The sequence below is a fragment of the Mixophyes fleayi genome, chromosome 1 (assembly GCF_038048845.1).
Source record: "Mixophyes fleayi isolate aMixFle1 chromosome 1, aMixFle1.hap1, whole genome shotgun sequence".
Lineage (NCBI taxonomy): Eukaryota > Metazoa > Chordata > Amphibia > Anura > Limnodynastidae > Mixophyes > Mixophyes fleayi.
In genome coordinates, this window is record NC_134402.1 from 429700004 (window position 1) to 429723414 (window position 23411).

The 23411-nt window shown below is 39.7% G+C and overlaps 1 long non-coding RNA gene across 1 annotated transcript; it reads right to left on the reverse strand.

The window, feature by feature from the left end:
* Positions 1 to 20691: 20691 nt before the first annotated feature.
* Positions 20692 to 22772, reverse strand: LOC142109660 (uncharacterized). The gene is made up of 3 exons (XR_012680429.1): positions 22404 to 22772; positions 21639 to 21731; positions 20692 to 21054 (listed from the first exon to the last, which is right to left on the reverse strand). It is a non-coding gene; the product is annotated as an uncharacterized LOC142109660 (long non-coding RNA).
* Between the last annotated feature and the right edge of the window lie 639 nt (positions 22773 to 23411).

Consider the following 23411-nt stretch of genomic DNA (forward strand, 5'->3'; position numbering starts at 1 on the left):
TCTCAAATCGGACCTTGATGAATTTGATAATATCACTGTGTAAAAGAAATGTAAAAAGTTCATACGTGATAGCAATGACCAGGCACACAATAAAATATTTAAATGGGATACACATAAATATCAAAGAACCTATAACTCCCTTAGCACCTCTGAAGTGGACTCTTCGGAAAGTGAAACCTCTATTATTTCAACAGATCTTTTTTAGGAAGAGGTCCCAGAAATTTAGAGGGAGGGGGAAATATGGAAGTAAATCGATACCAAGGGGGGGGGGGGGGAGCAAGACCAAAAGAACACAAAAAAAAACAGATGGAGGGACAGGAGGGCCCGTACCCCTTTAGAAGGAGCAACAGACATCCCAAATATTAAATGATACATTAAGGATTATCAATCTTTCCAATATACAACTTAACCTAATCCATATAGATGTTCTTAGCCGTGGGCTGATGTGTTCCCCCATTTGATCCTTTGACCGCTTTGAATGGGAGAAGGATCTGATGTTGTTCACCAGAAAACTATCGCTAAAGAAATTTTTCAAAGACAAGTCTAGAGAACAAGAATCAATCGATCAGATCTTGACTAATGAATCTATTATTCATGTGACCAATGAGATTTTCCATACAGAGGAGAAGAGACAAGCCTTACAGATTGTAGAAGAGCTCAATGAGTGTTCACAAACATTGTATTAGACGCCACATTATGGGCGTGAAATAAAACAACTTAAAAAGAAGTCTAACTTTACTCCAGATATATCTATCTTCTTTCTGTCCTCAAATTAAAGTCTATCAAGACTTAGTTTTAAATGATCTGGACAGATTATTTAGAGATGAACAGATTGATAACTCTCAAACACAATTTAACCAAACAGGAACTTGAAGCACCTCAAAAAAATTGAAAGTTGGCAAGAAGTAGTGATTAAACCTTCTGATAAAGGAGGCAATATTGTTCTATGACCAGTTGATAAATATACTACGGAAATATACAGACAACTAAACAATGCACATTGCTATAAAAGATTAATCTTTAACCCTACGGCCATCTTTCTGATTTTGCATAACAATCTAATCAAGAGTGCATTCACTAATGGTACCATCTTTAAATCAGATTATGAGTTTCTCAAAAAGGAGAACCCCAGGATCCCTATGTTTTATGCCTTAGCTAAGATCCACAATTGTGAAAAGAACCCACATAGACCTATCGGGCGATGGCAGTCTAACTGAGAATGCCAGTAAATTCGGACCATCTACGTAGATTTGTTACCAGCTTACCATCCTAAACCAGGGATACTCTGGATGTCTTAGCAAAAAGTAATGCTATTATGGTCAGTCCAAATACCAAACTGGCTTCATTCGATGTTGAATTTTTGTACACAAACATCTCCCACCAAAAAGGGATTAACGCGGTCCAATACTTCTTGAACACGGAAATACAAAATGACTTCAATAAGTTTATAACATCACTTTTGGAATTTGTATTGACGAAAAATTATTTCGTTTTTGATGAGAAATATTATTTACAAATCAGAGGCACTGCAATGGGCACAGCATATGCTCCAACGGATGCAAACTTATTCCTTGGATGGTGGGAGGCTGAGACAGTGTTTCAAGAAGATTATGATAAATATACCAGCCATATACTGTTATGGCTGAGGTATATTGACAATATTTTCATTCTTTGGGAGGGGGAGGAGAGCTTCTTCCATGAATTTACTGACCAACTTAATATGAACCATCTTAATTTACGGTTAACTTCAGAAATTCATGAGTACAAAATAAACTTCTTGGACCTCACAATCCAAATAGACTCAGATGGAAGACTAATTACTGACATGTTTAGAAAATTTACTGCTACGAACAATCTTTTACATCAAACCAGTTCTCACTTTTCACCTGTGATCAAAGGGGTCCCTAAGGGACCAAAAGGACAAAATGCAATTGTTCCAATGCAGATACGTATGACAAGAGATCCAAAGAAGTGTTCCATAGATTCAAACAGAGTGGTTACAGTGGCAAATCTCTGAAGAAAGTTGTACGAACAGTTAACCGAATAGAAAGGGATTCTTTCATCTTTCCTCCACCGAAACCTGCAACAAATGACAAAGTGAGAATGATAGGTACATTCTGCTCTGAGTGGCGAGAGATTAGGGATATTTTTCAACGGTATTGGCATGTCCTTTTACTCGATACAGATCTGAAACAAGAATTGCAAGAACGAGTATCAATAACTTGAAGAAGGGCACGAAACTTGACTGATCATCTGGTCCACAGTCATTTTATCAACAAACACAAAACAACCAAATCTATTACAGGTTTCCACAAATGTGGCAGATGCAAGGCTTGCAAGTATACGAAATGGACGAGTACAAAGACAGATTCCATAAGATTTGGCAAATCAAAGAGTTTGTGAATTGTAGCTCAACAGGAGTTATTTACTGTCTGGTCTGTCCGTGTGACTTGAAATATATTGACATGACTACAAGAACATTTAAAAGGCGATTACTAGAGCATGTCAGTAATATCAGAAATGATGAGTGATAAAAACAAATTTAAATCGCTTATGACAGTAGCCAAATATTTTTTAACACATCATGAAGGCAATCCTGAGAGCGTTTGTTATGGAAAACATTACCCTCGGTATCAGAGGAGGGGATTTACAACATGAGCTATTAAAAAGAGAGTCCAAAAAAATATTCCTTATGAATAGCTTGATACCAAATGGATTGAATGATCATACTAACTACTTGGTCTTCGTGTAGATGGTGAAAGTGAATATATATGGGCATTTCACTGATAATTTCTATTAAATAATGGTACATTTAATATCTCCTTTCTATTGTAGGTACCAATGGATAGGATTCATGATTATATTAAATATGAGCTAATCTTTATATAAATATATTATTCCTCTCTAACAATTACCGTAGCCCTATATTATTATTTCACTAGTTTTCCACAATCATTTCACTTGCTGCTCAAGCTCATATTTTATCTTCCATATCACTTCTCCATTTTATTTATTTCTTCTTTATATTTAGCATTTTTACACTATTTCACTTTCACTTCACTCATTTTTCACTCCTTACAAATTTCTATTCATATGTTTACAGCTGAACACACCCTTTATGTTCACCTTATCTTACACTTCTTATTTCACTTATAGGGCATTGCTTTTCAGCTTTCATATTTTTATTAGGGTTAATAAATCAGTATTACTCATACTTTAGCACCATCATGGTTAGATTTTTTTCTTTTTTGATTTTTTCCTTCTTTTTTCATTTGAACCTGTGTATAAGATTTTTTATATTTACCTTTATTATTCATTTTTCATTTCTTATTGCCTAGAGTATTTATCACAAAGGAGGTCCGTTTATTTACCTGCACCAATTCATCAGGGGTATTTGATTTACCTGTTGATCTAAGTAATGCATATATGATATACTAATCTGTTTTGTTAAACAGTTATTTTTGGCTTTGGGGGACTTTCACACTCAGCTTGAGGATAGGTCCAAACAGCTGTCAATCCTCAGAGGCATTCTCCGATATTCAGGATATCTGATTGGCTGAACAATTGTGACGTAATCATAGGGGGTTTCTCTTCTGCTTAAAAGCACTGCCATTGGTTCTCATCGGTTAGCCTTGTTAAAGCGAATATGCGAAATGCACGTCGGCGTTCGCATCGCTATGCTTTATTATAACAGATCCTTTCTCTTCTTTTAGTCCTAGATAACAACAGTCAGCGGCACTACCCCTGGTATAAATCCAGGATGTGAACCGCTTAGAGTAGCGTTCTTTTCTCTAACTTTATTATAAGTCGGCTACTCTAGCATAGATAGCATTTATTCAGGAGTGACAGTATCACAGCATTCCACTAGGAAGGGGATAAGCCTTTTATTCATTTCAATCTCCATACAGAGGCTATTACCTGTATAGAGCTGTCTGAACCTGGTGCAGCATATTTCTCAATGGCTTTTTACTCTTGTCCCTAGCTAATTCTCAGATATAATATTTATTTATCTGTCAAATTCTAAACAGCTTTTGTTATATTATATCAGTTAAGACACTAAAAGAGATTATATCATCTATATTAAGAGATTAACAATTTAGGATCTTCTAACAATTTACTATTGTGATTATTGATTCCCCACTAATATATACCCAACATAGCGAGGCGGGGCAGCAGCAGCTGACAATTTTAATCACACATTTTTCACTTTTGTCACTGTACATTTTTGTTTTTAAATATTTTGCTACTGGCGATTTAGGGGTCATTTTAAAATATATCCAATAAAATATTTATAAATATTATTCTATCACTCTAAGAGTGCCCCGATTTATATTCCATGCTTTCTTTCTTTTGCTAATTTCTATGTTTTAATCTGGGTGCACTATTGTTTGACGTAATGTGAATTGGAAACACTATTGTTTGGCATAATATATGAACTGGGGGCACCTCTGTGTGCATAATATGATCTGGGGTCACAATTTGGCATAATATGATTTTGGGGCACTATTGTTTGCCATAATATGCATTGGGGGCACTATTGTTTGGTGTAATATGAACTGAGGAAACTAATGTTTGGTGTAATATGAACTGGCGACACTATTGTTTGGTGTAATATGAACTGGGGGCAGTATTGTTTGGCATAATATCCACTGGGAGCACTATTGTTTGGCATAATATGCACGGGGTGCACTGTTGTTTGGTGTAATATGAACTGGGGGCACTACTGTGTGGCATAATATGAACTGGGGGTACTTCTAGGCACCCTCGTCCCTAGCCGTTGCTAGAGACACCCCTCCGGCGGTGAGCTGGGGCACAGAATATCTCTTGCTCGGTTTCCCTGGGTGTACACCTTAATGAAAGGTACTTCACACTCCTGAGTGGAACACTCTGTGCCACCTAAGACAGTACTGAGCTAATATATTATTATTATGACCTTTAATGTATATAGCACAGACATGATCCACACAGCTGTACAACAACATCATTTTATTCATGCACATCAATCCCTGTGTAGATTACAATCTAATTTATCTACCACATGCTCGCACACATGAAGAGAAATTTAGTCAGAATTCAATTAACCTACCAGTATATTTTTATATCATGGGATCTTTAAAACTCCATCCATTACTTGTCTCTATGTCTGCGTACTAACAACTATCAACCACAGAAAATAACCTCAGGTTCAATATGTACTGTAGGCAACCTGTGGCTCTGAAGTGGTTGAGGAAGGCTAGCAGGTCATACTGGGGACTTGTGGTTGTAGAAAATCTGAGGAGTCACATGTTGTGTAAGTCTTCTTACACATTAGTGATAGGAGTGTAAATGCTGCTTACAGCGACTAAGCATTACTTTCTTACTCAAGATGCTTTCAATGTAATGGTATTCTTAAATATCATTTCCTGAAAATAGTCGTCTTGTTTGGAAAATTGTTGACCCTGTGCCACGATGAGTCATTAATGCGGTATCACATGAGGTTACAAACTAGTTGTGTTATTTAGGACATTTCAGCATGTGGCCTACAGTTTATTGGGGTGGAAGAAGCTTCCTCTGTAAGAGAGTGACCAGGAAGATGCACCTATTTCCCTTTAAACATTCAGTGTGGTTGTCTGGTGTATAACTCTGATTTAGAAGTTTATAATATATCTATAGAATGGGAGTTCTATTGCCACAAATGACCGTCTGTACAGTGGGAGTTTCTGCACCTTTATATAGGTGGATACTAAAGTCAATCTTCCCACTTTCCATTTTTACTGGTTTCCAGGGATAAACATCCCCCTTCAGGAAAGAGTGAAATTTTTACCATATACTAACATTTCTGGATATCAAAGAGGAGTGGTTGCTGAAGGGCCTGACTCTGTCTATCACGCCAACAGATTCAGATGACATGAGTGATCTGTGACCTGACATGACCTGGCGCTTGATGAAGGGCTATGGGAAGGGGAGAGGAATCTCTGGAGTGAATGATTTTCTTATAGATAGGAGGCTGGCTTGTCCTGTCTTTTCGGTGTGCTGGTGTCAGGGGAGGACTAGTGATGTTTCCTCATGAGTGCATAGGATCAAATGTTTATTTGCGTACACAATGTAGTCACACTCCTCTTGCACCCCAGTGTTCAGTTCTATACATTCATTAAATACTTGGAGTAAAGCACAATCCTTTATAGCCTTTCTTTGTGTCTGCTTACAGTGACAGGCTCCACCTGGTCTTGCTATGACTCCACCTACCACTGCGCGTTGCATTAGCCCCGACTGCCACTGATGTGGTTACTGAGTTAATTCAGCCTACATTTGTGTTGGCCCCACCCACAGTTCAGTATCAATAAGGCTCCATTCTGGGTAGAAAACAGTTCTAGTTTTATGGGATGAGTAGGACAAATATTAAATGGGTTTTCTGCAAAAGAGACCCACCTACATCTTACATTGTTATTTTCCTGAGAACCGAGTATATTCTGCTTATTTATCCTTAGTTTATGTGTGACCCTGGGTATATAACAGAGAGATAATGGGGGGTATTCAATTGTTTGTTTTAACGCGCTAAACCCCAAAAAAACGAGCGCTCTAAAAATATTACCGTTAATACGGTAATTACTCGCTAAATTTCATCTCGCAGCTCCCTGAGCAGCGAGCTGAAATTCAGCCCGCTGGCAGCGAGTAAGTACCGTATTAACTGTTTACGCGCGCAAAATTACCGTATAATATGAAGTTTTTTTAGAGCGCTCGTTTTTTTGGGTTTTAGCGCGTTAAAACAAACAATTGAATACCCCCCAATGAATTCATCTTGATAGAAATAAGTGCACAATGAGAGAAAGTTTCTGTGTAAGAAACATTTGCATCTAGTTATTGTACCTGTGGACGTTTGAATTTATTTCTGCTATTTGGAGCTCATTATTATTTCATCAGTACCTTTAATAATGCAGACAAAACTTTCTTCTAAGTTTACAGTTCATAAAATTCTGTTTCCAAACAATGAGCTACTAGGGAAATCGTATTATTATTTATTTATAGGGTGCCATAAATTCTATAGCGTGGGACAATTAAATACAGGTAAGATATAACTAATACAGGGGCTTATGTCAAGTTGAATGCAAAGTACCAGTACAAATATAAATCATTTTAATATAGTCCAAAGACACATAAACTACATATAACTCTCTAGTAATGTGATAAATGTCGTATAAAATATGTTAATGACATATAGAAGCAATAGATATCATATAAACTTATTTATAAACCTGATATAAATGCAAAACTTTGGTTTCATCACAAGGATCAAAGTTGCTACAAACATCCCACAAATTACACAAGGGAGATATACAATGTAAAGATATGAAATATAAAAACATGATAAACTGCAGATACATGGTAATATAATTTCATATACTTGCAAAAGTTCTTACAAGCTTTGAAGAATGTCACTGGGGTGCCGCGGGCCAGCCATAGAAAAAAAGAAAGAACACAGAAACTTACCAATCCGCCGGGCGCCGGGACCCAGCAGCCTCCTCTCTCCCGCAGCTGTCACTGAATATCGGCGTCAGTGACAGCTGCGGGAGAGAGGTGGATGCTGGGTCCAGGCACCTGGCGGATTGGTAAGTTTCTGTGTTCTTTCTTTTTTTTTCTATGTCTGGCCCGTGGCAGAGGAGTGAGAGGGATCATGACACCGGGGCAGAGGAGTGTGACAGCGGGGCAGAGGAGTGTGACAGCGGGGCAGAGGAGTGTGACAGCGGGGCAGAGGAGGGGCACAGCGGGGCAGAGGAGGGGGACAGCGGGGCAGAGGAGGGGCACAGTGAGGCAGAGGAGGGGGGCAGAGGAGGGGCACAGCGGGGCAGAGGAGGGACACAGCGTGAGAGGGACAGTGGAGGGGGACACAGCGTGAGAGGGGCAGTGGAGGGGGACACAGCGTAGGAGGGGACAGCGTGAGAGAGGGCAGAGGAGGAGGACAGCGTGAGAGAGGGCAGAGGAGGAGGACAGCATGTGAGAGGGCAGAGGAGGGGATAGCGTGACAGAGGGCAGAGGAGGGGGACAGCGTGAGAGCGGGCAGAGCGGGCAGAGGAGGACAGCGTGTGAGAGGGCAGAGGAGGGGGACAGCGTGACAGAGGGCAGAGGAGGAGGACAGCGTGAGAGAGGGCAGAGGAGGAGGAGGACAGCGTGAGATAGGGCAGAGGAGGAGGACAGCGTGTGAGAGGGCAGAGGATGGGGACAGCGTGACAGAGGGCAGAGGAGGGTGACAGCGTGACAGGGGACATCGTGAGAGAGGGCAGAGGAGGGGGGACATCGTGAGAGAGGGCAGAGGAGGGGGGACATCGTGAGAGAGGGCAGAGGAGGGAGGACAGCGTGACAGAGGGCAGAGGGGGCAGTGTTAGAGAGGGCAGTGTGTCTGGATGCAGAGGGGGCAGTGTGTCTGGATGTAGAGGGGGCAGTGTGTCTGGATGCAGAGGGGACAGAGTGCCTGAGGGCAGAGTGTCTGGATGCAGAGGGGGCATTTTTGCATACAACTAAATAAGTATTTCTGTCCTGACCTAAATACTTATTACAATTTTTTGACCCAGCTACTTCTAAAACAGGATTGCTCAATAATTATTTTGGAGGGGTGCCTTGAAAAAATTTGGAGACTCTAAGGGTGCCACGAACTGCAAAAGTTTGGGAACCACTGGATTAAGGTGTTGTGTACCAAAATGTACTATACTGTGCAGTTGATCATACATGTGGTGCTCTTTTCAGGTGGTCGTCAGTGGTGGCCACTTCTTCCCTGCTTGTCTAGTATGAATGTTGTCAACCCCGACACAAAGAGAGGCAACACTTGTGAATTAATCCAGGGACAGGAATTGGACGGGATTGATGGATTTATGAAATTATTATACTTATTAAATTATTCTAAATGTATTCTTAATGAGCAGTTAGTGCCTCCACCTCAATCTATACTACATGTAGGGTAAATACTTGAGATATAAGTACCAGGGGTGATTCATAAACTCACTTCCCTATAGTTCCCTGGTAAAATGTAATCCGATAACCAAAAATATGTGTTTATTTTTGATTGTACCGATGGAAAGTATTGATTACACATAAGCAACAGTGATGAATATCATACAGCACATCCCTGAAATTATAGCCATTAGCGGCAGAATCACGCAAATTTGCACTTTTTGGGGCGTTTGCAGAGCGATTTCAGACAAGATCCGCTATGCAGTACTCATTCCATGGTATTCTCTAGATGTCTGTTAACAGACCCTTCTCTACCTCACTCATGGAGGTGCCAACCTCCATGAGTGAAGTGGGAGGAGAACATCACCTTCCAGGTTAAATATATTCTATTATTTGACATTAGAAATAAGCTTAAACAATTTCAACAGCTACATCTAGCTGTCCGGTATATAACGTTGCCACACACAATATGGCTTTTTGCATAATGTAGTTCATACAGATAAACTGAAGATAAAACTTCTAACAATACTGCTGGGCTTAGAGTGATTTAATTCCGTCCAGATGGTGAGAAGAGACACACTTTGCACATTCTGATTAATTTATTTGTCAAACCATTAGATGATCTCACCAAGAAACATAAACACACAATATTAAAAGTACATCAATATTGTTCATTGACCTTTTACAAGACATATTGGGCCTGATTCCAGCAGAGCAAAAAAAGGTGTAACTTTGCACCTTGGCAAAACCATGCTGCATTGGAGGGGGAGGTAAACTTAAAATGCTATGGCAGATTTATAGTTGGGGATAGGGCATGTCCTAGATCAACTTTAAATTTCACTGTAAAAGTAAAGATATCAAGTGTTTGTGTGCTGCATGAAAAGACAAACAGCCAGTATTTAACTTATGTGCAAAATAATAAACTTAATTTGCACCCCTTGCATTGTAACATGGGCTGTCCAGGAGAAAACGTACTCCTTTATTTGCTTTATTTTCCTTAGTGAATCAGGTCCATTCTCTCTGAACGATGTTTCTCTGTGTAAAATAAGACAAATTGAATAATCAATGATAAATGTTAAATGATGACATTATAAAACCCTGTATCTATTATTTTTCAAATGACTGCTGTTTGGAAATGAACATAGCTGTTTGTCTATGTGCACCAAACATTTTCACCTGTATAAATAAATACAGAGACTCTTTACATGTTTAAATCTGAATAAAATGCAGAATTCTACAAGACTATTCAGTGATATTACAATATTACTAAATATTTGAATAGCCAAAAGCAGGGGTCAGCCATAGTTAGTTGTTTTCTGTCTTCCATGCTGTATATGTCTTTCTCATCTCCTACACTGAAAATTAACTGGCACAATATAGAATAAAATGATATATTTCGGTTTACTTTAATGTTTAATTCCATTGTCTCTACCCTGTGCCCTCGGCATACCCCAGTAGAGATTCTTGGTCCTTGTCCTATAAGTAATAGAGAGAAAGTAGTGTCGAAGTCGAATAATTGGATGAAGTTGTTCTAAATGAGTAAATATTGATTGTAATAGTTTCTTGCATGATTGCAATTAGTACACAACGTCATACCAGGGAAAATCTGCAACTGCACAGGTAAACAGAGCAAATACACTTACATTCGCACATAAACTTGTAAATATTTAACTTTTAATAATGTTCCAACTCACATCATTTTATTAGTAAGGCTTAAAGGTTATTTATGAAAAAATAAATTTACATTAAAGGTATTTATGGTTCAGGTCCTAAGAAATGTATAGTGTTTGGTCGTATATTAATCCACAGTTTAACAGCAGGAATCTGGTATCATCGGTGAAGCGTTCGCACATAGCGATCACTAGTTATGATTAGTATAAGATTAATTCTCAAAAGTACCCTATTAATCGGTTGGTTTAAGCCAGTTTTAGTTGATTCCCTTAGGCAAGACATGTGCACAGTTGTTGGAGTGACTTGCCCCCACCTCTGCAGAGGAATCCTTTGAACTGACCTATGGCCTACATTGTACTGGACTTTCTTAAACCCTGAACCAATGAAGAACTTTCTTAGTATTATCCTTCTGTACATTTTGACATCATCACTGTTTTTCTTTTTCAACCTGCACTGCATAAAACTAAACCACTGGGGCAGCAACAGTCTCTCACCAAGCAGAATTCAGGAATGATGGGCTGTTACTGGATTCCAATATACTTTCTTATACTTTATTGTATTTTGTTATATTTTGTTAAATTTTTGCTATTAAATCTCTTGTGAGTTGGAACCACATTAATTGCATCAGACAATCTTTATTGGTGACGATAGAAACTAACATTGCAGTAGTCTACAGGCTACTATAGGCCAAATAACATACCTAAGCTGGGTCTCTCATTCTCCACTAGGTTCGGTGTCAGACGTCAGGGGCAAACGCAGGATTTGTAGAGAGTGATTTCCATACCACAACACCAGTGGGCGCGGCCAGCATGCTTCGGGCGTGGCTAAAATTTGGCTGCTTTCCAACTCTTCCTATCCCAATCATATACATGGGTAATGCTGCGTGCACTACTGTTAGGGGCACACAGCTCTCCCTTTTTGAGAAGAGCCGTGTGAAGCGAGACATACTTCCCAACTGTCCCTACAGTCAGGACAAAGTCCTGATTGAGTGTGTCAGAACAGTTGGCAGACTGTGCTGCTCTCTCCTACCTGTTCTTGCTGCTTTCAATAAATGTTGGGGAGAGATGGCTGTGAACAGTGCAAATAGAAAATATCTGCACACAAGCTGAAAAGTGGCTGGTCCCGGGGCAGGGTCCAGCAACCTCAAGCATACAGTACCCCAGGCTGGGAGGGGGGTTTCAAGGAACTCCCCCCCCCTCGGTTTGTCTATGGACGTATCTGCCTTTGTCCTTTACTTGTTAGTGTACTGCTTCTGTGCCAGTTCCTCTGCTGTTTTGTTTCTAGTTGTTTCTCTTGTTCGGACCTCTAGCTTTGTCTGGCGACCCATTCAGGTTAATTGCCCCCTGATTCTTGTTGAATGTTCAGTTGGCTCTCCAACCTTGGTCCACTTGATCCTTTGATATAGCTAACCCTTTGTGTGCCTCAGTCCATTTTCTCCATTACTTCACTGTGTTTGATTACATTATGTCTCTTCGTCCAAGCTTGCAAAAGTAACATTCAGTCAATTTTACTTAATCTCATAGTTTATTCTTTGTATTGCTGAATTTTTAGAGCTTTTCTATGTTTTAGTTTATATTCTTCTTCAACATAAACAAATATGTCATAGGTGAATCTGGGTTCCTCCAAAATTAGAAGTGAATAACAAAATTAGATTGTAAGCAACTCCATTAAGATAGTTTAGTATTATTCCATATTATTAAAGGATCATTAATATATTTCATGCATGATACAATATGTCTAGTAAATAGACTGTTAAAGTGGAAATTCCTTGAATAAAATAATTGTTTTTTTGTAAACATAAATCACTCTGGTTACCTTTAAAAAGGCACATTATTTTGATCCATGTTCCTTATTTTTCTTCTTCCAGCTGCAGTCTATGATATACAGTTTGCTAAATCATATAATTGCCGTAGGTTTCCACAGGCACATGACATATTATGTAGTGAGCAGCATGCACATTCATAACACAATCCCCCATACCTCCCTACTTCCTCTGTCATCATCTGACCACCAGATACTTCCCGACTGACCATCTCTGTCTAAAAGATCAGTTTAAACCTTCCTTATGAACATTGCAGTGGCAAGTATGCAACTAACCAGAACAAAGTGATTCTGAAAAGGGAAGACTATAGAAGGTCCTCCTGGAAAAACGATCATCTTTTTGCTATTTCATGTAACAAAGACACAAAACCTTTTCTGTTTATAAAAAAACCCAGTGTGTGGGATTGCAGCTGTAAGGGAATAAATCATATAATTCATATTTAACTCAAAATAGATTATAATATGTAGGTGTTACTCCTGGCCCTGTCACTCTCTTAGTGTCATGTTTATACCACTTCAAACATGAATTCAGTATGGTTCACTGCAAATAATAAGGCACTGATGAGAAAGGAGGTAATATTTCAATCAAAATCTATTTTCTTGGGACATGTTCTATTATTTTGATGTCATGAAGATGTTTGATGTTTGAATAGCATGTGATGAATATAAACCTAATACACAAGGAAGTAGCCCAAATTGGAAAAGACATTAACAACACATCAGCCATATTCTACTCTAATACATTTAATGCAATTAACATAAGTATATTTTTTTAATTCCTTAAAATACTCTTTAATATAAGCTGATTTTATTCACTGTATTTCACTGTATTTACAAACACGCCGTTTCCTAAGGGAAACCAACATTTCTTCCACAGTTCTTCTTTTATCTGCTTTATAAGCAGACAAATGCTTCATATTGCTGATGGGAAGGGCATTAACTGGTTGTCTCAGCATTTAACTTCTTAACATCACAATTAAGGTAATATCACATCAAAAGAAAGATGTCTCATGAACGATGCTTAGTAATAGCTACATGTATAAAGCAACTCTCATATTAAAATCATAACAGTTTACATGGATTTGCAATATTACCTTAATGAAAATGAATTTACAGATTAGCAAGAGATATCAACTACCTCCATAGTGGGTCCTAGTTTGTGAGACCTGGGGGTCTATTTATGAAGGATTTTTCAACAGTTTTCGGGTGTTTACCGTGAAATTGCTATGTATTATTGAAGCATTGCAGCAGATATCTCAGATATCTGCTGCTTTGCATTTGCTATCGTTTTTCTGAGCACTCCCCATAACAGTGTATGGGAAGTGCTCAGAACCGCTATGTATGACAGTCTATTTAGAGAAACTTTTCTCTTTTTTTACATGTTAATGTACACCATCTGAAGCTGGCGTACATTAACATATTTGAAAACTTTCTGAAGAGCAGAGCTGGACAGCGCATGTGTGGAGTGATCATGTGATCCCTCCCTGTCAATCATCCTGCAGTTTGCCGGCCAGGATGTTACTGCGCATGCACCAACTTTTCAGTCGGTACATGCGCACTAACAAAAAAGGAAAAAAAAAGAGAAGATCACCGCAGCCTTTAAACTTGAGAAAAGACTGCGATGATCAGGTGAGTCACTTCTCAGGGACAGCAGTCTATCGGCACTGCTGTCCCTGAGAAGTTTTTTAATACATAGCCGTTACTTTTCAATCCTTATCAAGGAGATAAGGATTGAAAAGTATCAAGTGAAAAAAACGAAGGGTCATAAATAGACCCCTAAATATGAAACAAACAAAAGGATGGTGCAGTGCTAAAACTGTTTTGTGATGCTTTTTTTTGGGAACATGCAACTGTCCTTACAGGAAGCAAGTGGATTTGCAGGACAAGATGGTGGCATTTTCTGATGGAAGAAGCTGAGTTGTTTGGGGATATTACTTGCTGAGTGCCAGTCCAATTTGTGCTACATAAACTACTTGCTTGCAAATACTAGAATGTCTGGGCCTGAGTCATTACAGAAAGTAAGGCAAAAAAAAGGAGTAAATGTCCTCCAGTACAAACCACAATACAATACAAGGGGTGCAAGATAGTTTATTATTTCGCACATAAGTTAAATACTGGCTGTTTTTTCATCTAGCACACAAATACTTGACAGCTTTATTTTTACACTGAAATATAAAGTTGATCTCGGACATGCTGTATCCTAACTATAAATCTGTCCCTACATTTTAAATTTACCTTCTCCTACAAAGCAACATGGTTTTGCCCAAGTGCAAAGTTACTCGTTTTTTATGCTTTGCTCTCCTTAATGACGCAGGCCCTCTAAGTCTGACCCAGTTCCAGGCTACTGTATGCATGTGAATGTGTACTTGTGTATTTATGCCACATGACTGTGGTTTCGTTGTGTATTTTGGCTTTTGTCAGTAAGATAATTAATCAACTTACCATTCAGTAGCTAAAATTACAAATACAGGAAATTTTAACTGTCTAGTTTAAAATTTATTGCGATTTGATACTGGAAAATATTTATTTGGAACAAAACAAAAATCGATGACACAGATGACCTTCTCTGCAAATGTTACAGATTTTAGGCATTTTGTTAAGGGAATTAATTGCAAATTGCTACATTGTGTTAGCCTAATAATAACCTTCCCAAAAATATATGAAATATTGGCACACACTGGATGCTATCGCAATTAGATATGTGTTCAAGTTCATATTTTGCAATTAAAATTCATCAAGAACAGATTTAGTATATATTAGATATTCTTTTTCCTTACAAATATAATATTCTTTATAAATCAAACTATCAAATGTGACCCATTTCTTAAACAGCAAAAAATAATGGTGATACTATTAGACAATCTATTTATCTCAAAAACAAATCTTCTTATTTGTCAATATCTTTGGGTCTGAAACTGAAACTCATAACACAAAGCGCATAATGGTGTAGTATGTAACATATAGTTCTATATAAAGTCCTATTTTCACCATGAACTATTTATCGAAAAACATCAAAAGTTCTTGTACCCCTTTAAGAGCATATTGTCCCCAAAGGACCTGTGCTTACAATGTTTCTGATGATATTCAGCCTTTAAATCAGAAATGGCTCTTAACTTCCTCATTCTGTCCCAGAAATAAATGGAATAGGGTAGAATGATGTAGTGCATTACCTTTTAATTGTGCACAAGTTACATAAAAACTCCACAGATAAAAACAATAAACATTCAACCGCACAAAAAGTAATAAATGGACTCGTAGAGGTTGACTAACTTTATTGAAACTTCTGGAATTGACGAAACCGAAAGTACGTGATTCCATTTATTTCTGGTGTAGTTTTCGAGTCTGGGACAGAATGAGGATTTCTGATTGAAGGCTGAATATCATCAGAAACTTTGTAAGCACAGGTCCTTTGGGGACAATATGCTTTTGAGGAGCACAAGAACTTTTGGTGTTTTTCAATAAATAGTAAAAAGTAAAATTATTTTTGTGTGAGAATCTATTTAACTGTCACATTGTGCAACCTCATGTGCACACCGCCCCTTATCAGCCACCTAGCACACTGCACAATCCCTTCATTGGCACAGCACATAGTCCTTTCCCCTGATATACAGCTGCCTCCCACTTTAGTAAGCAGCACAAATCTCCCCTAGAGACACTGCCCTAACAACACTATGTACTCCTTAACACATCACACAGAGCTCAGTAGTTGGTGTGCGGATGTACATGTAGCCAGCAGCCCCACAATGTAAAATTATCAAAATTAAAACAGTAAGTTAGACGTGTGAACTGCAGCACCCTCTGCCGTGGGATTGTGCATGTGCAAGTTTGGCGCAGACAGGCTGACGGGGCGCCATGTTAAGCGTGTCGCCCTCCTGACGGACTCATCGGACTTATTATTATTATTTATTTATTTATAAGGCGCCACAGGTTCTGTAGCTCCGGATACGGAAGCAAGTAACAATTAGATTAGATAATACAGATAAGGAGCACAGATGAGTGGGAGTAATGCTATAAGGACTGACGCAGAGTGCAGCAAAACACATGATGGGATGTCAGACAGTAGACAGACATGGGGCAATACGAAGAGAGGACCCTGCCTGTGAGAGCTTACATTTTAGAGGGAGGGGTGGTGAGAGACAGTAGGACTAGCTGGAAGAAAATGGAGATGGCAGGAGAGGAAGAGGAGGTGATGGATAGAATAGGTTGTAGGATAGACAAGCTTGAAAAGGTGAGTTTAGAATGAGCATTTGAAGGACTGAAGGTTGGGGGGGAGTCAAATGAGGAGGCGTAGGGAGTTCCAAAGAATGGGGGCGGCACAGCAGAAGTCTTGGAGGCGAGCATGGGAGGAGGTAATGAGAGGTGAATTGAGGTCAGAGGCAGAGCAGAGTGGCCGGGTAGATATGTACCTCGAGACAAGGTCAGAGATGTAAGGGGAAGAAGTGTTGGTAAGGGCTTTGTATGTGAGGGTAAGGAGCCTGAACTGAATTCTGAAACGGTTTGGGAGCGAATGAAGGGATTTATGCAGAAGATTAGCGGAAGGTGGGTGACAGGGGAGGAAGATGAGCCGAGTCGCACCATGCTGTTCTGGCTCTGCCTGCTCATTCCACTATCTATCTCTCAGGCTGTGGTTTGTCACTTGCAGTCCTGGTCTAATCACACAAGTGGACAGGTCCCTGCATCCCACAAGATCAGTATGCTCAACATTCTGATCTGCATCTACCACACTTTGACATATACAGAGATTTATCAACATTCTGATGATTTCATTGACTACAGGTTATTATATCCCTGTCTATTTAAGAGCTGAGGACATCCTGTATGAGCAGGAGATGAAGAATGAATACAATTGATAAATGTAACTGTCCTCTGGCAATGAATCAGGGTGCAGCTGATTCGCAGCCTCACTGATGAATGCCTGGGTCTCCAGCCCTTTAAGCCATGGTTGGCGCCTGGTGCAATGCGGGACTCGACAGATGAAGACTCAGAATGCTGGGATGGGAATACTTCTCTATCTATCCTGTCCTAGTATTTAGTCCTTTAGGATGTAAGCTCACATGAGCAGGGCCCTCTTCCCTCCTGTCTCCTCACCTGTTCTTCTGCTCCATGCTTATTGCAGCAGCCTGCCTGGAGTTTCTGAAGTATTGGTATTTTTGTTTATTGTTCTGTACTGTTTCACTCTGTATAGTCTACTGTTTGTACTGTGTACGGCGCTGCGGAAATCTTGTGGCGCCTAAAAAATAAATGATAATAATAATAATATTACTACATTTATGGGTGTGAAAATCCTTTTGTCCCTCTCCTCTGAGAGTGAACGTGGTTTTCAGAAGTGAATAATTAAGGAAGCTACAAAGATAAAATATGTGAAAGAGTCCATGGTGGTACATATGGTCTATTCATTCACAATCCCTAAAAATGTTCGAAGGACTTTCAAAGAAATATGTCAACACTGATTAGTAATGAAGAAAGTCTGATTAATTTTCTAATTAGCCAAACATGCTCTATCATTAAAGAAAGGCAATATTCAGACAATTCAGTTCAGAAAAATAATTAAGTTAATCCTCCTTTAAACTAAATCAAACTTTTGGGGGGTTTACTAACCATCACACTAGCCATTGTGATGGTTAATGAACACAGCAGACCTTAATCTTGTGGCTAGCCAATAATGCAAATCCCCAGTATGATGGCTAGTATACAAAGCAGACCTTAATCTTGTGGCTACCATATAAAGCAAATTCCCAGTAGGGCGGTTAGTATACATAGCAGACCCCCAGAATAATGGCTAGTATAAAAAGCATACCTCAATCTTGTAGCTAGCATATAAAGTAATTTCCCAGTGTGATGGCTAGTATACAAAGAAGACTTCAGTCTTGTGGCTAGCATGTCAAGCAAATCCCCAGTGTGATGGCTAGTATACAAAGCAGACCTCAATCTTGTGGCTAGCATATAAAGCAAATCCTCAGTGTGATGGCTAGTATACAAAGCAGACCTCAATCTTGCGGCTAGCATATAAAGCAAATCCTCAGTGTGATGGCTAGTATACAAAGCAGACCTCAATCTAGTGGCTAGCTGGCTAACATATAAAGCAAATCCCCAGTGTGATTGCTAGTAAACCTCAATATTGTTGCTAGTATATAAAGCAAATTCCCAGTGTGATGGCTAGTATACAAAGCAGACCTCATTCTTGTAGCTAGCATATAAAGTAAATTTCCAGTGTGATGGCTAGTATACAAAGCAGACCTCATTCTTGTAGCTAGCATATAAAGTAAATTTCCAGTGTGATGGCTAGTATACAAAGCAGACCTCATTCTTGTAGCTAGCATATAAAGTAAATTCCTAGTGTCATGGCTAGTATACAAAGCAGACCTCATTCTTGTAGCTAGCATATAAAGTAAATTTCCAGTGTGATGGCTAGTATACAAAGCAGACCTCAATCTTGTGGCCAACTTATAAAGAAACCCCCCATTGTGATGGCTAATATACACAGCATACCTCAATCTTGTGGCTAGCATATATTGCAAATCCCCAGTGTGATGGCTAGTATACAAAGGAGGCCTCAATCTTGTGGCTAGCACATAAAGCAAACTCACAGTGTTATGGCTAGTATACAAAACATAAGCAAATCCCCAGTGTGATGGTTAGTAAACAAAGTAAACCTCAATCTTGTGGCTTGTATATAATGCAAATCCCCAGTGTGATGGCTAGTATACAAGGCAGACCTTAATCTTGTGGCTAGCATATAAAGTAAATCCCCAGTGTTATGGCTAGTATACAAAGCAGACCTCAATCTTGTAGTCAGCATATAATGCAAATCCCCAGTGTGATGGCTAGTATACAAAGCAGACCTCAATCTAGTGGCTAGCATATAATGCAAATCCCCAGTGTTATGGCTAGTATACAAAGCAGACCTCAATCTTGTAGTCAGCATATAATGCAAATCCCCAGTGTGATGGCTAGTATACAAAGCAGACCTCAATCTTGTAGTCAGCATATAATGCAAATCACTAGTGTGATGACTAGTATACATTTTTTTGCAAGCACAAAATAGGCCTGTGTGTAACCCTCTTTGGAGGTGCCATGCGCTTGGATTTGCACATGTGCACGGAGATTTACTAAGGTAAATATTTTTAATTTTTGCTTATCGTGACAATAAAAAATCCCTTAATGTGGGATTTTTTTAAAAATATGGCCGAGGGTGCCGTGCCAGCTCTGAATTTGTGAACATGTGTGAGCCGGTTGGAGCAATTAAAAAAAAGCAGTTTACAATTTTTTTAAAATGTATTAAAAAATGTTTTAACAAAAATGTAAAACCTTCATACTTAAAGGAATGTAGAACGTGGAAAGAGTACATGTGATTAAAAAGGGTATCTGGAAAGAGTAACAAATATGCAGAGTATATCATACTTGCCAACTTTAGGAGGCAGCTGTCCGGGAGGGGGTCCGTCGAACGGGCGTGGTCTCGCGTGGGCGCCGTTAGGCCCCGCCCCCTGTTAATATTAGCCAATCGCGGCAGGGGGCGGGGCCACAATGCCGCGTTTACCCCCCCCCCCCCGCCATCTTCAACAGCGGCGAATTCGGGATCCGGGATTTTTGCCTGCTCTCTCGGGAGTCCAGGAGAACTCCCAAAAATTCGGGAGTCTCCCGGACATTCCGGGAGAGTAGGCAACTATGGAGTATATAACACTGTATGTATGCTCCTATTTCACTGGGCTACTACTGACTTATACATATTATTTATAGGGGAACTGTCAGTTACATCTATCTTACAGCTTCCAGTACTCTATTATTAGTGTCAGACATGGAAGTATATGGACACTATTAGCAAAACAGAGGAAGCCGGGCGCTCTCAGAAGATGTAACTGACAGCTCCCGGTGGCTCGTCCCCTATGAGTAATGAGTTAGTTAGTGTTAAGGGGCTTGAGAGACCAGCAGCAGAAGGGGAACCAAGTGCTACCAAGATTATGCTGCCTGATGCCCTTACACTATTTATCTTTTGACTGACCTGACATGGTTCCTTTCTTTTACATCCGATGTTGGCTCCGAGTGTCCCTTGGAATGCTCTATATGGATAGAAAAGCTCTTGTGCTGTATGTTTTTCTTTAAATATGAGCAGTTTTAATTACTTTTCCTATGCTTTAAGTTTGCACAATAAATGAATTCCTGGACCTGAATTGGTTAAGAAAAAAGGAGAGTACTGATTAGGTTGGGCCAGAGTAAATCATTGTATTTGTGAGTCAGACTGGGGGATGTATTAGTTGGATAATGAGAATTTACCTGGTAAATATCCTATTTCATTATCATTGTTTTCAGAATAGAATATTCTTTTTTATTTTCTTTCTTGGCAATCTCCATCCTTTATTTTAACAAGATGTACAAGGCCCGTATTTATGAATAGTATGTTCCTCTTGAAAATGCAGTGCATTCAGTTATCACATATTTCCGAAGAACTCTGTGTGTCCTTTATGCTTCAGTAACTTGATGACTTTTAAAGAACAGAATCATTTTTGTAGTCCTAGTTTACGAGATGATTTGTATCCTCACTACCACCTGTCTGCTGCAGAACCATGGCCAACATTTATAAATTATGCCGTACATTCATAAATGCTCAACAAGTGTTTGTAGAATGTAGCTCTCAATAGTTCTCTATGAGGAACGACACAAAATGACAAGATTATTATTAGTTTATGACGTCTATGACTGTTATAACAATAAGTATTCTTTATTTAATACAATATAGACAGGTTTAGTTTATAAACTACTTGTTTATGTGACTGTATATAGACACAGCAAAGGAAAAAACATTTATAATTATTGAATAGGCTTGCAGGCTAGGGCCTTACCTCTTTGTCTGTATAAACCAGTATTGTACATTATTGTTTTTGTCCCCATTTGTAAAGCGCTAAGGAATTTGTTGACGCTATATAAATACATGTTGTTGATGATGATGATGATGTTTGAATAACTTTAATTTTTTTTTAAGTAGAACATAGGGTAGGAGGTAGAAGAAGAGCTTAAAAACAAAACATTTATTTCCAACACCTGAGTTCTAACTGTTGCATAATTAGCTAGCTAGCTAGACAGACAGACAGATCGATAGATGGATATTAGAGTTCTGTGGCTCTCCGGGGAGATGTTTGATATTCATTGTGTTTCACAGTAAGGGGTACATTATTCCTTAAAATTGTAACACCTATGGGGAACGGAACAGATGCACAAAGATGCATTACCTTGTTCACAATGGACCGCCTTCCATCCGCACAGACACACCGCAACTGCTCTTCACTTCAGCACAGTCTTTAATGAAGCCCGACTTGTGGATACTACAGGGAAATATACTAACAGTAATAGACGGGTTACATATGAACAACAATGAACAGATCGGTGTGTTACCTGCCAGTGACCACCTCACAAATAGTCACCTTTTACTGCTCTGGGAACAGACCGATCCTACTAAGTCTTACCGGCCCTGGGCCAGCAGTATCTGCCAGCACCAAGCTACACTGCAGGCCTCCACCTACTGCCTGGACAACCGGCTTCTAAGCCTGTCACTTTAGGAACTAAGGACTTTTGGTGCCCTTCTAGACTGGATAGAGGGGCCTCGTATGCCACTCTCAACTGTCCAGTGCTTAAACTCACTGCCAAGGGACCTAATGTCCCACTACATCAAGGGCCGAGAGCCCTCCTAACCTAATATGACCTCTTAAGTACATAGGGCCTAGCACCAGCTAAACAACTATCAAGGGCCTGGTGCCCTGCTAACTATCAGAGCCTTGTTCCCTGCTAACAATCATTGTTTTGCTTCCTCCTAAGCTATGGGCCTTGCTCCCTCCTAAGCTATGGGCTTTGCACCCTCCTAAGCAATGGGCCTTAGGCCCAACTGAACTAAGGGCCTAACTGAGCAAGGCCTTGTACCCACTACCTGCCCACGGGCCTAATGCCCAAATTGCATCATGGGCCTTGTGCCCAACCTAACAAGCAGTCATTATACTCACCAGCTATGCGCAGCATACTCAACTTATCCCTGGCATCTTCAGATCTTCAAGACCCTCCAGCCGGCAGCACCTCTTCTCCCCTTAAGTGCGTTGACTTCCTCTATGTTCATGGCAGGGACACTCTTAGCCATTACAAGGGCTCCCTACCACTACCACCACCATTGTCTTCTTGGTTTCTTCCGAATATCCCACGACGTCTGCACTCCAGGGTTCCACCGCCGGACTAAACTCAAGATGGCAGTGGCTTATATAGCTTACATCACATGGCATCAACGCTACGCTGCGTGGTGACGCGGCAAGCCAATCAGGGCTCCAACAATTCAAACAACAGGAGGGGAGTGATGATTGGCTCCCCTTCCCAGCCGCTGATTGGCCTTATTGGCTCAGCTGCCGAACATTAGTGGAGCCAGGATCTGCAAAGAAAGATGACAGAAACTCACAGCCACTGGATCCCAGGATCGGTGAGTCTTTTTCTGATTCTTCTTGCAATCTTCTAGTCTTCTTCTCTTCTATTCTGTTTTTCACTTCCATCTTCATCCTCTTCACGGGCTCCTTGGCTGGACACCCTCTCACAAAATGCAGAAGTTTCCTTTTTAGAGACAAAAAAGGTGCTTTTATCAAGTCAGCTTCATGATCAATTTTACCTTCACTGACAGTTTTCCATCAAGGAACATTTTGAAAACAAGTCATGTGATTTAATTGACATTGCTACTCACAAAATTTCAGGCTACATATTTATCACAGGGAGTTTTCTCTTCTTTTTAACACTTGTGTATTTTATTTCTATGTCTACCTATAAATCTATATATTATATAACTCTACTATAAAATATAAGGACATTAGAAGTCATCAATGAGTTCTATGACCATATAAAGACACAAAGTAACAGTTAGATTTTCTTATAAGTCGTTGAACATCAAGGCAATGCCCATGGTTTGCAAAATTGGATTTATGTCGAGAAACAGATTGGGGCAACTAGTTAGAGGACAGTGAATGGCAAAGCTGGTT